This window comes from Melopsittacus undulatus, chromosome 3 (assembly GCF_012275295.1).
Source record: "Melopsittacus undulatus isolate bMelUnd1 chromosome 3, bMelUnd1.mat.Z, whole genome shotgun sequence".
NCBI lineage: Eukaryota > Metazoa > Chordata > Aves > Psittaciformes > Psittaculidae > Melopsittacus > Melopsittacus undulatus.
The window spans coordinates 29,181,234-29,194,111 of record NC_047529.1 but is presented as its reverse complement, the minus strand read 5'-3'; the positions used below and the strand labels follow the sequence as shown (position 1 = coordinate 29,194,111).

At 38.7% G+C, this 12,878-nt stretch overlaps 1 protein-coding gene across 2 annotated transcripts in view; it reads right to left on the bottom strand.

The window, feature by feature from the left end:
- KIDINS220 (kinase D interacting substrate 220) overlaps positions 1-3,277 on the bottom strand; it is a 74,854-nt gene extending 71,577 nt beyond the window's left edge. For both annotated transcript variants that reach the window (XM_031052662.2, XM_031052663.2), the window contains exon 1: positions 3,149-3,277. The gene's annotated coding sequence lies outside the window, so the exon portion shown is untranslated. The remainder of the gene's footprint in view (positions 1-3,148) is intronic.
- Positions 3,278-12,878: the final 9,601 nt, after the last annotated feature.

The following is a 12,878-nucleotide window of genomic DNA, read 5'->3' as shown; positions in this document are numbered from 1 at the left end:
AATATCAAAACTGGTCAGGCACTACCATTATTGAGAAGACTATTTTTTCTTGTTTCATTTTCTATAGGTAATAGTGATTGACATGAAATTCGCACTTTTTATCATAAGAAAAAACTGCCACCTTCTATTCAACACGCTTCTATTTCCAGATATAAAAGCTACTACCTTCCCAACATGCAATTCTGTGACAGATCTTTCAGTTAACTGTAAAAGGAAATAATTACAGTGCTGCTAAAATCTGAGCATGTACAAATCAGATATGGAAACATGCAGTATTTTGCCCCTAGGAACTGGAAATGTAATCTTTCCAAATAAGAATTAAAAAAAAAAAACACCTGTAGAATGCAGAAGAATTGAACATATAAACTGTATTATAAAACACTAACATAAATCAGTTTCATATTCTTACACTTTTATATTTTATGATGGCATTTAAAAACAAAAAACACGTTGGAACATCACCTTTACTCAAACTGCAAAGAGTCTTGCTAATACAAGCATTACACATTCTTTATGGCACTTTACTGTCATCATTTGCTAAGTGGACATACTTTCATAAACGTTAAGAGATCATAAGTTAGGCACCACATGAAGCTGTAAATATTTTTAGTTGTTCTTTCTATAGGGGCTGAGTCAAGCAGGATTCTGTTCAAAGAACAAATTTTCAAAACAGCTGAAATGAGTCTCTAAAATACTGATTTATGCCATTGGAACAGGTTGCCCGAAGAAGTAGTAAATGCTCCATCCCTGGCAGTGTTCAAGGCCAGGGTGGAGAGACCTTGGGTGAGATGGTCTAGGGTGAGTTGTCCCTGCCCATGGCAGGGGGTTGGAACTAAATGGTCTTAAGGTTCTTTCCAACCCTAACTATTCTATGACTCAGAGGCAGAAAAAAAATAAAATCTTCAAGTTTCCACAGGCAGCCTACACCCACACCACTTCTCTAGGGCCTGAATTCCATTATGACTAATGACCTTATGCTGATTTTCAGCTTCTCATTTATTTGGGAACATGGATTCTACTTCATTTAGACACACTTGTTATCCAGATGAGAAACATTGTAATAAGTTATACTTTTGTTACTTTGTATTGGAAATTATTCGAAATTGGAAAATATAAAAAGACACAAACAAATAACTAAAGATAGAGATGCCCATAGCCTCCAGAACTACAAAACGTTTGCAAAAAAAGGAGGACCTATGGTTGGAACCATTAGTAGAGTACACAGTAGAAAATACAGGAAAATGAAGATACACAAGTCATTCTTTTTCTCCCTATGTACTCAAGACAATGGCCACTTCCAAATACTGTAGTTCTGTATTTCTAATTGTTTATCTAGGGAGAGGTTTTTTTGGTAAATAAAATAATGAAGACTAGGGATTGTATCTAAAAGACTGGAAAGACACAAATACATATTTAAATAAGTCATTGCTGTCATCTGATAGCAACTATCAGATATAGCTATATTCTATCCTGGTTTAAAAGATCAGTTAAAAAAAGGGTTTGTGAAGTACCTGACAATGAGATTTAAACCTGATCAGGTTAAACTAGTCTACCTTTAAGAGAGGATTTAAATAAAACTATTTAAATTAGCAATATAAAGGGCACTACTAAGAATAGCTGAATTCTGTGAGAAAATACAATTCCTGTACAAAATGCTTACTCCTACAAAACACTATTTCAGGTTTTAAACAGTTCAAGAAAATAAAAAGACACAGGTACCAATATTAACTTCTTTAAAAAATTATACCAACCAGTATAAATCAATTTTGGCAAAACCCATATAAAACAGACACAATCACAAAGAATTCCACATCATCTCATAAAGCCAACAGGTTTTCCATTGTAAAATCATGGGTTTGTTAAGTCACAGACAAATTCTACAGCAAAAATCCAACTATGAGAGTATTTTCAGCTCAGAAAAAAAGTCAGTTATGTGATAGAGATATTCCTGTTAAAAGATTTTCAAATGCATATGGCCACATTTCATAAACTGTGGTTGCACAAAGTTTCACATGGATTTGAATTTTGAAACAACCAAGTTATTTTAAATAACCACCATTGCAGAAGAATAAATGCCTATCCAAGTCACAAATATGTGGGCTTTTTACAAATTCTGATATAATAAATAAACTTTCATTTAAATTTTCCCTTTCCTTACTTTTTGATGGGGGGGGGGGGGGAGGGGAGGAGAGAGGGGAGGTAATTAATCCCATGATACAAACACTTTTCCAGAAAGACATATTACTCTATTATTCCCCCCACCATTCCTTTGTCGCATATAGGAAATCACTTTTCCCATCCAATTTTTAGGCATATATGAGAAGCAGCAAAGCCTACCTTTAAAGAGACTTTGCTACTCAACTTTCTCAGTGGTACCCAGTCGCAGAACCAAAGACAATGGTAACAAAACAAAACACAAAAGGTGTTTAACATCAGGAAACACTTTTTCACTGTGAGGGTGATCCAGCACTGACACAAGCTGCCCAGGGAAGTTGTGCATTCTCCATCCTTGGAGATACACAAAAGCCATCCTGACACCGTCTTGGACAACCTACTCTTGGTAGCGCTGCTTAAGCAGGCAGGTTGGACCAGATGACCTCCGGAGGTCACCCCTTATCTCAACCATCCTGTGATTCTTTATCTTGGAAATTAGATGCCAAACCTTCCTGACGGGGCGAGCTCGTATCTACCTCTCCGAGTTAACAAACGGAGAGGAACAAGTTAACAAAAGGAGGTACAAGAGGCTCCCCCACCTCCGGGGACGGTACTGACAGCGGTAGTCTGCCGTGACAGAGGTACCTCATGGGCCGTTTTATCTCCGGTAACCCGTCTCCACCACCTACAAGAGGGCCCCGTCATCCGTCTCACACCTCGCCGCCGTAGCGCCATAAGCTGGCCCGCCCGGAGCGGCCCGGGCACCTCCGCTGTTCCCGGGGCGGGAGGGGGCCAGGCCCACCAGCGCCCTGCTATCGTTAATTCCCCTCCCCCAGGGAGCCCTCCGGGCTGCAAGGGGGCGCCGGGTGCGGCCGTGAGGAGGGGCCCGCGGCGGCCTTTGTTTGGCAGCGGGGAGCGCCCCCTCCCCTGTGCCCTTCCGCTGCCCTTCCGCGCCTGGCCAGCGCTGTCTTCCTGTCTTCCTCTCGCCACTCACCCCACAGCCAAAGGGACTCGGCCCCTGCGGGCGGCTCCCCGCGATCAGCCGGAGACTGAGCAGGAGGCAGCGGCACCGACAGCTCCTCACTTCCCTCAGGCAGCGGCAGCCATCTTACCTCCCTCTGCCCTCCTCCCCACTCCGCCGGGTCACGTGTGCTGGGGGGCGGCACCACCCTGAGAGAGGGCGGGCGGTGGCGGCTGCTGCCAGAGTCCTGTCAGCGCCTTGCCCGATGATCGCCCCGCGAAGCGCTCAGGCTGCGGGAGCCTCCCGTTGAGCAGTCCCAGACCGCAGGGCTGCAGCGCTAATGACCCTGTGTAAGCGGCTAATAACGGCACTCAAGAAAAGCCTGCCCGGGAGCCCTGTGGCTGTGAGTCACCGCGCTCCGCCGCGTCCCACCGCCCCGGCAGCGATGAGGGCGGGAGGAGGCGTTGGCTGAGGAGCCGGCACCGCCGGCAGCGTACGAGGAGCGCGGTGCCTTAGCGGTCACCTCCGGGCTGCTCTCTGAAAGAAAAGCTGGGGAAAGGCCAACGAAAACGTTGGTTGCAACTGAAGGTGAGGACTGCCCTTGGTAAACATGGAGAGGGTGGGAAATACCGCACCTCAGCACCCCACAAACCTTGAGATGCACCAGCTTTTCCCCGACCTCCCAGACAGCCCAAATGCCTGGGCAGCTTCGCGGGCATTTTGCAATTCACCTCACAGCTCAGGGGCGGGTGTGGCGGCAGCCTTCTGATGCCATCTCCAGCGTGTTCTGCGGTTCTTCAGTGTATACTTTCTGCGATGATAAAATTCACGGAGTGACTACAAAAGGTCACGTCCAAATCCATGATAACGGATCCATCTTTAACTCATTTAGACAACTGGAAGAGAGATGACCTCTAACGAGTACAACAATAATATCTCCCGCAGAGATCGCAGAACCTAGCTTAAACCTGGGATGGCAACTAACCAGCAAGGGAAGGGAGCACAGCCCCCATACTCCTGCTTATTTCTAAAGTTACCAATTTCAAGGGTCAAAGCATTGATTTAAAATGTTTACAATACTGCAATCTTCCATCTCTCTAAAAAGCCGTAACTGTTAGCTTCTTAAAGAAACACCTGACAGTGCTTCCTGTATAGCTCAAATACTCACAAACAGAAAGTGTGCTGTTAAGTCCCTTTGCGGACTTTCTAAAGCATGATTTCTCCTATTGCCTTAAGGAATTCTTGCACTCAGATGAACGACTTCCTTACATGCACAAAAGATGTTAATCCAAGGCAAAAGAGCAAGCTATGAAAATCGAAATCTAGACCAACTTAGATCTGTCACAAAAACACCTATTAAGATGAAAAACAGGGAAAAATTAAGGACAAAAAGCACATTCCTATTTATACAACAGAAGTGCAACCTGAAAAAATGGAAGATGAATGAATCCTTGCAGTTGCTACACTGAAGTGCTCACTGTGCTACCTGAGAGGTCCTGACATTTCAAGCATCTGTGTAACCTCATGTCCCTCAGAAACTACAGTCTGATAAGACTGCTTATGCTAACCTCTTATTTTCAAAACATTACTCTTTTTTTTCAGACTTCATACTAAAATGTATGTTAACCTCTCACTTTAGGAGCTCCTCAATGCCCAAATCCATATGACAGTACCATAGCATTGCCACCCACCAGGTGCTAGCTGTGTTCTAATCCTACAGCTACACACTTATCAAGGCAGAGAGACAGTTGCTCCTTCCCTCCAGTGTACCAAGGAACTGTGCACACATCAGGAATACGAGGCAGAGGCGGCACCATTTTCTGTACAGGTCTGCACTTTGCTCCCCTTTTGCTGTGGAACATTCCAACTCCTGACACCCTTTTTCTCTTCTACCCTACACCCACATTCGGAAAAACACTTTCCCACTAGTGATTATTTCACATAGAGAATGAAACACAGTCCCACCGAAGGGTCAAAATGAATCTAAGAGTTAGGATTTCACACAAAGCAGCCCACTTCTCATCAAATACTTTTTCTGTTTTATGATAAGGCATATAAATAATCACTTATCAGTTGTCCACAAAAACTTCTGTCATATAATAGTTTGTCACATTTAGCTGCAAGTCTATGTAGAACTACATTTTTATAATGCTTTTAAAAAATGTAATAGCTGTTAATGTTTTAAAATGCTGCAGTAGAGTATATAAGCTGACAAAACATTTTCTTCCAAGCCATTTCTTTTTTATTCTTCTCAGCTTTTCCACCTCCTGCAGGATTTCACAGAACCTCAGAATGGTTGAGGTTGGAAGGGACCTCTGGAGGTCCAAAACACCTGGATAAATTTTAGCAAGACTCAAAATCCCCAAAACAAAACCAAACCCAACTCAAATACCCCAAACAAAAAGCAAATAACCAAAACAGCCCCCCCCGCCAAAAGCCTCAGTAAGAACATTTTTCAAGTAATTATTAACCTTTCCTTTTAGCCTCCCTCATAATAGATGTATGATTTTAAATGTTTTAGTTTTTAAACAGCTAAAAAGATTAGCTGCCACAGTAACCAGGCTTGTCTGAGGCACATAATTGCCCTGCTATTTCAGATTGCAACATTACCGAAAAGAAATAAAAAATATTGCTGTGCTTGAATTAATACTTATTATTCTGATTATAATTGCTGTAATAATTAAAGCATTTTCTTTCCTTCCTCCAATTTTCTCAGCTTAAATTGATCAAAATCATGGCCATGTAACATTCCTATTTTTGCCATCAGACAAAAAGTATTAATATGGAAAGATGCTGTTATGGGGTAGAGCACATGGGCAGCCATGTTACTGTGTAAAAACCCAAATGGTAAAGCAGGCAATGGAGGGCAAGCCAGGAAAATTTAACACAAAGACCACCAATTTCAAACAAAAAGGAAGCTGGCATGGAATTTCCCTCATGAAAAGAGTTATTAATCACCAGTCAAGTCATTTAGGTATCCCATGAGGAAATCCCTAGGAAAATACTGCTTTAACCATGTGTAATACAGGAGTGTGTTGTTTTGGCGTTTTATCTCATGCTTGATTTGTATTTAAATGTTATTTTTATGACAACAGAATAACCAGAATGAAAGTGTGGAGAGTTCTTTTACTATCATAACTTATTTACTTTGGAAAGATAACATCTAACTCACAGAGAGAAACCACTCTTTTGCTACTCTGTATGACCATCCCAAGAATATCTCAAGATGTACTGACAGACCTTTCTGAGGGCACAGATCTCCAACTCTAATTTAGTAAGAAGGCTGAAGACAGAACTACTAGAACTACTTTTGTATTCCATAACAGAAACATCCTACATGTTATCAGGAAGTTACTCAGATGGAATTTAGTTAATTATAGGCACAAGAAAATATCTGCTGGTTCTAGGATATTCTTAATCAGGACTCTTTCTGTTCAATACCTAAAGAGCAGAGATAAAAATTTCCATCATAAGAACAATCACATTCACCATCATTTTGTAATCCTGAAGGAGTAGCAGAAAGCTGTGTTTTACCTTAATCTGTTCAAATTATTTTTTCATTAAATGCAGAAATAAATGTTTAGCTCTTAAATATACTTTTCATCCATTCCTCTGTGCTTGCAGAAACAGATCTTCGTAAGGATGCCTTCACAAACTTACATTGGCTTTACAAGGTATGTACTGAAGCTGAATTAATACCAGATCAAGCGAAGAGAGAAAATTACTCAATATGAGACAGGAAGTGATGGAAACAGCCCTTGTTTAGTAGTGACATAATATCCCTTCTTTTCTGTAAACACACATAGGAAAGAACCTGTAGGTGAAGGAGTCTCTGCCTGCCTTAACATACTGTCACCAGCCAACAGAAATCATCACAGTGGAGTCCTAGTAAAGTTTCCAAAAGCAAGAAAATGCACATATATGGTATGCATTTAGTCCTGTTTCTTTGGAATCACCAATTAAGGCAACAGCTTGTTCAAAACACTGATTTTGACTTGTTAGTTATGCAGTTTCCATCTCTCAAGCTAAAAACACCCAACTTGCCATATTCAGAAGTAGTGCACATGAGCTAATATGCTTTGAGATGGAGAATTTAAAGTTGAATAAGTAACTTTCCCAAGTAAAAAGGGACCAGCTGTGAAATTCTATTTACCAGTTCTACTGGAAAATAATTAGATACATATATTTATACATAAGCTCTAAAAAACAAATGAAAAAAGCAATTTCAAAATAGAACACTCCAAATAACAGTGTACGTGCATGTAAATGCATGCATCGTAATGTTTAATAACCTAAAAGGGGAAACCACATTAAAATACTTCTGTTCTTTAGCACTCATTAAAGACAGACACCAAAGAAATCAGAAAAACAAGTTGTTTTTTTAAACTACAGTTTAATCAGATTTAAAGACACAAATTAGAAAAAAACATTTATAGGCAAGTTAAAAACACCTTTAAAACATAACAGCATGCTGCTTCTGCAGCACTGCTGAGACAAATTAGAAATAAGTAATTATTAAAATATCACAATCACAGTGTAACTAACAGTGGTATTTTAATTTTACCATACACCAACACTTAGTTTATGGATCTGTTGAAAAATAACACTTTTTAAAAAATATATATTTTGGAATAATAAAAATGAAATTCACTGACAATGCATTATAATCTGAACCAGGAAAGGCAGATTTGGGAGTACTGTAGCTATCCACTTTGAGGGGTGTTATCTCACCTTAACGTATGGGTGGTTGGAGGCATAACTACTTCTGCATTGAGGTAAAACTATTCCCTTCAATCTGTAACCAAGGCAGGAGAGAAACAATTTCCATACTTTAAATTCTTAAATTGAATAACTTAGTACAACATCTTTGAATAATGTTATATTTAGCCATCTTACACGATTTTTCTTTCAACACATTTTGAATGTTCTCTAACTGATCTAGAACACACCTGAGGTCTGGGACTTAAGAATCACTACCTAATTACTATTGTATCATTTTGACGCCTTTGTCACAGTAAGACCTGTCAGAAGATTCTTCACAGGAATAGTCGACACCACTGGACAAAAGAAGGTACAAAGAAAAGATGTAAAGAGAACTTACACAGAAAGGCAAAATATGCATAGGCAAATACTCAACTTATTGTGACAAAAGACTGTTGCACCTTTAATATGTAGTGTTGCACTATGCTGATTACTGGTCTTTGGGCACCCTGTTTCTCTTTGTTTCAGATTACATCGTCACAGTTTGGAAGCCTAATCTGACTAGAGCATGGAACACAGCTATCTGTTCATATGACAGTGTATTGAAACCTAAATTAAAATACAGCTAGGGCATTTCTCCCTTAGAGAACAAAAGGAAGGAAGATTGTACAGATGTCTCTTCTGCCAAGACATTCACCTGGAATAAGGTGCTGAAGCAAGTCACTTTTAATATAAAGTTTCCTCCTAAAGTGGCTCTAACTCGTATTTCAGTCATGTATCTGAAGTAGAGTTTTGTATTCACAGCCTGCAGCAGAATATCCTGTAAGGGTTGGTTTTGCAACAGAGAAAAAGAAGCCCTTTACTTTCCATTTGGAGTGTAACCAACAGATTCTAACTTCACTTTAGGAAGCGGGAAGATTAGTAATCAGAGCAGAGCCCAACAGCCTTCAGCAGATGCACTACAGAACCAGAGGGCTCAACACTAGCCTCATGTAGATACTGACATGGCTTACTACTTTAAGTGTATTTTATGCACACTATATGCAACTTCAGTCTGTTAATTTATAAAGTTTGCACAATGTTTATATGGACATATACATGGGTTTAAAAAATTCTAAAAATATCTAAAACCAAAACCAGGCCTAAGTCACTGGACACACAGCTAATGCAGAGATGAAGTGCCAAAATTTGCTTTTGCACATTTAGATACCCAAAATGAGCAAAAATATCTTTTAAATATTTAATGAGATGAAAATTGATACAGCTGATAATTAGATTTTGTAAAAAATATAGACAAAACTGATCTCAAAACAAGTTTTGGTTTTTTTTACTTTGACTATAACAATCAACTGTTGCAGGATTTGTAGTTGTAACATGGCAGGGTGACTGTGGATGCCTGGATTTCATGGTGTTTGCCAAACGTCTTGATTGAAACAGCAAACAAAAAACTCTAGGGTGGTGTAGCATAGGTACTGCAGCCTGGGTGACAAGCAAGCAGATCCTCTGTCAAGCTCAAGAGATACAGTTAGCTCCCCCCAGAAATGCTGTGGCAAATCCTCCCAGCCACTGATGGATGTTTCCTAGCAGAGGCTTCTTCATAGCCAGCTTTTCTACCATGATTATGAATATGATAAAGACCAACAGTGCAAACTAGCTTAGATATTATATATATATATATATTAGATCTGGTAATCTAATGAAAGCCAGCTCAATTCACTTGGTAATTTAATAAGAGTAGGCTCGATTCACGTGAGCATCTGCTTAGATACTTATTCAGCATAGCATTTAAATACTTGTTCAACTTTAAATATGCATAGCCAATTGATATTTTTTTTTTACCAGGAAATTCAAAAATACTTCCAAGTGCTGTTCAAAATATTACTGGAGCTAAATACACAAAGGCTAGTCATGTAGTGAAACACTGTGATGAATCAGCACAGAACCATTATATATGTTTTATACTTCAGAGTCTGCTTCATATCAAAATCCTTAAATTTATTTCCATCGGGTTTTCTAACACTGATGACTTCTCCACAGAAATGGCAGTATTTCCAAATTGTCATTGAAAATGAAAAAACTCAACCCTGATTTCAGAATTCAATGAGATTTACAAAGCGAAAGACTTAAAGACAGGGGAAATGAAAGCCAAAATTAATAAACTTGTGCTTTTAAATTTCTCATTTAAGGCCAACTTATAAAGTTGAACATGTGAAAGTTTACATGTAAGCAACTGTGACACATTTGCAAGTGAATGCGAGGACACATTTGACCATGTATTTAAACAAATTGTCAACAATTTGCTTGCAAAGGTTCCAAGAGAAAAATTCAGACTCTGTTAAAATTACTTTTGATATGAATTTGACAGGATGTGAAGAGCTCATAAGGGTCTCCTCTGCATCAGAAGACATTTTAACAGTAACCAAATGAATGCCATCAAAAGAGGCACAACTACCTACCATGCATCCTGTCATACAAGTGTAGCAGTTATATTCATATAACTTATTCCCACAGGGGAAACGACAAGTTATTTCAATGTAAAATTTTTCTAATAAATAATATACTATACTGGTAAAACTCATACCACAAGTCAGTGTAGAGCAGGGAATGTACAAATATCTCTTTGTAAAGTATTCTCACTAACATGAATTCTTATCGAGAGCATATTAAAATGCATACCAATAATTTTACATGGTAATATATTTTAAAATGTCACCTATTACTGAAACCTTGTCTACATGTCAACTTAAGGAATGGCCATGGAAAAATAAGTTTCCCGAATAAGGGCATACCTGTAACTCTAAAGATAACAAAGCTTTCCGAATAACAACAGTAGTAGGCACCACTGACAGTATTATTTAAATATATAACTCTTTCATTAATACAGAATCATAAAGGCTGAAAAAGGTTAAGCAAGCAAATAATTACTATCAGGGTGACTACATTTACTAACATTAACTCATTAAGTGCCTGAATGAATTGTTCACAATAGGCAAATATCTGCAAAGCACCATAAAATTATGAAAGATATGTTGTATTTACTTCTCAATAGTGTGCTGACCTGCAATACAGAAAACACTTTTACTTTTTGGATATACATTAGTTAAGAAGCGAAAGAACACTTAAAACCAGGCTTCCTTCATGCCCAAAACATTTCTAGGAAGTGTAATTTTTCCTGTTTTTCTCAGCAAGAGTAATAATAAACCACCACCATCCTTTCAAATTCAGTATTATAAAATGATGTGTGTAAAACCTAAAAATTATCTAAAGCATTGGGGCTGGCTGCTTTTGACTTTGACTGAATGGATAAAAAGATCCAGTGTGATAGCAAGGCAGAAGACTAGTAAAGCAGAGGGAGAACAACAACAAAATCCCAGTTTGACTGAAATCAGAGTGCTGCCATTAGAACAAAAAAACCTCTTTCCATAGTCCCCAAGAGACTTGCATGAAGATTTGCAAGAAGAGTAGGTTTTGGCCCAAAGTACTTTTGTATTCAGCAATGCCATTTAAAGAGTAAAGTCTAAGACACTACACTTGAAGATGAATTCTGTGCACAACTAATTGACATAATTTTCTTGTGCTGCAGTTATTTAAGGGGTTCAAATAATGAATAAAAGAGTCAAATCCAATTTTGAAACCCATATATCTTACCACTCGTGCCTGACTAAATAGTGTACTTATTTTCTTAGTTGGTTTAAATTCCCCACATACAAAAGTTCTAAATAAAACTGTTCCTGTGAATCCACTCACACTGAAGTACAAGCCTTCATTATCTTAAACCTGCCTATTTTCTGGGAGTGCTTACAACTATGTTTGTATTTCATAATGAAGAATTAGTAAGCCTCCACCACGCACATGGGCACACATACTGAAACAGGAGTACCAGAACATTAATGGGAAATTAATGGCACGTTAGATGATGTACTGGCATTTGAAAGTCCTTGTTTGATACACAGGCTGCACCAGAAAAGTAATTTAAGATCAACAGCAACAAATACTGAAAGAATCAACTCAATTTTATTCACCCCCTCAGAAATGCACAATTCATATTTCTCATTTTATGTAATGTCCCTTCAGGAACAGAAAGTGGGAAAAATCTCTTTCCTGATTCTGTATCAAATTAAAGATAATCAAACATAAATTAGTGCGACCTCACTGATAACCAACAGAAAAAAAACCCAGCCCATAACCCCATGTCAGGGGCATATGAAAACCACGACCCCATGTAAGGGGAGGTCTACCTGGGTAGGGAAAGTAAGGATTTAGGAGTCAGATTATTTTATTTTAGAGATAACACAGCTGTCACTGAAACAACAAACATCCCTACTCGTCTGAACAGACCCATCCACTCTCATAGTTAGTTCCCCCTTTCTAATTGTGTAGGTTAATTAGAGCTAACCTATACTTACGGAAATAGTGTTATCCTCCTGGAGTTTTAGGCCAAAGGCCAGACAAAGAACTAGCACAACAAGGAAATAACTCTGACCTGACTTCGGATCTGGTTCTTGAGAGAGTAAGCCAGAAGTACTGCAACTCTTTTTGCATGGTAATATCCCCAAATTTGAGGACCATCATTGCACTTCTGGTACGAAGACTATTGACTCCACTTGTGCCAGATACTTGATGGAAACTTTAAGGTTCAAAATATTATGACAAAATTTTTCTCCTCATTCATTTGTAGGTTATTAATCAACAAGCTGAATTATCTGGTAGTATTTTGTGTCAGTTTTAAAGCTAAAAGAAAAAACCCATGTAGATAAACAGTTTGTGTTTACTTAAAAAATTATATGAAAATACAGAATATAAGGAATTAAAACATAGCCCTTTAACAGTAGTACTCTAGCAGGGACCACCATCACAATAAATGGTCTGGAATAGATATAACCACTGAATTATTCCCTTGACACACTGTCATAATTCAGTATATCAGCTATTCTAAAGGATTTCTTTCTTTCATTACGTCACTGACAAATGAGATGTGAACTTTGCATCTAAAATTCTAATTTGAAGAAAAAGCTTTTCCTCAAATTCATATACTTCTTTGGATAAAGGGCCATCAATTATC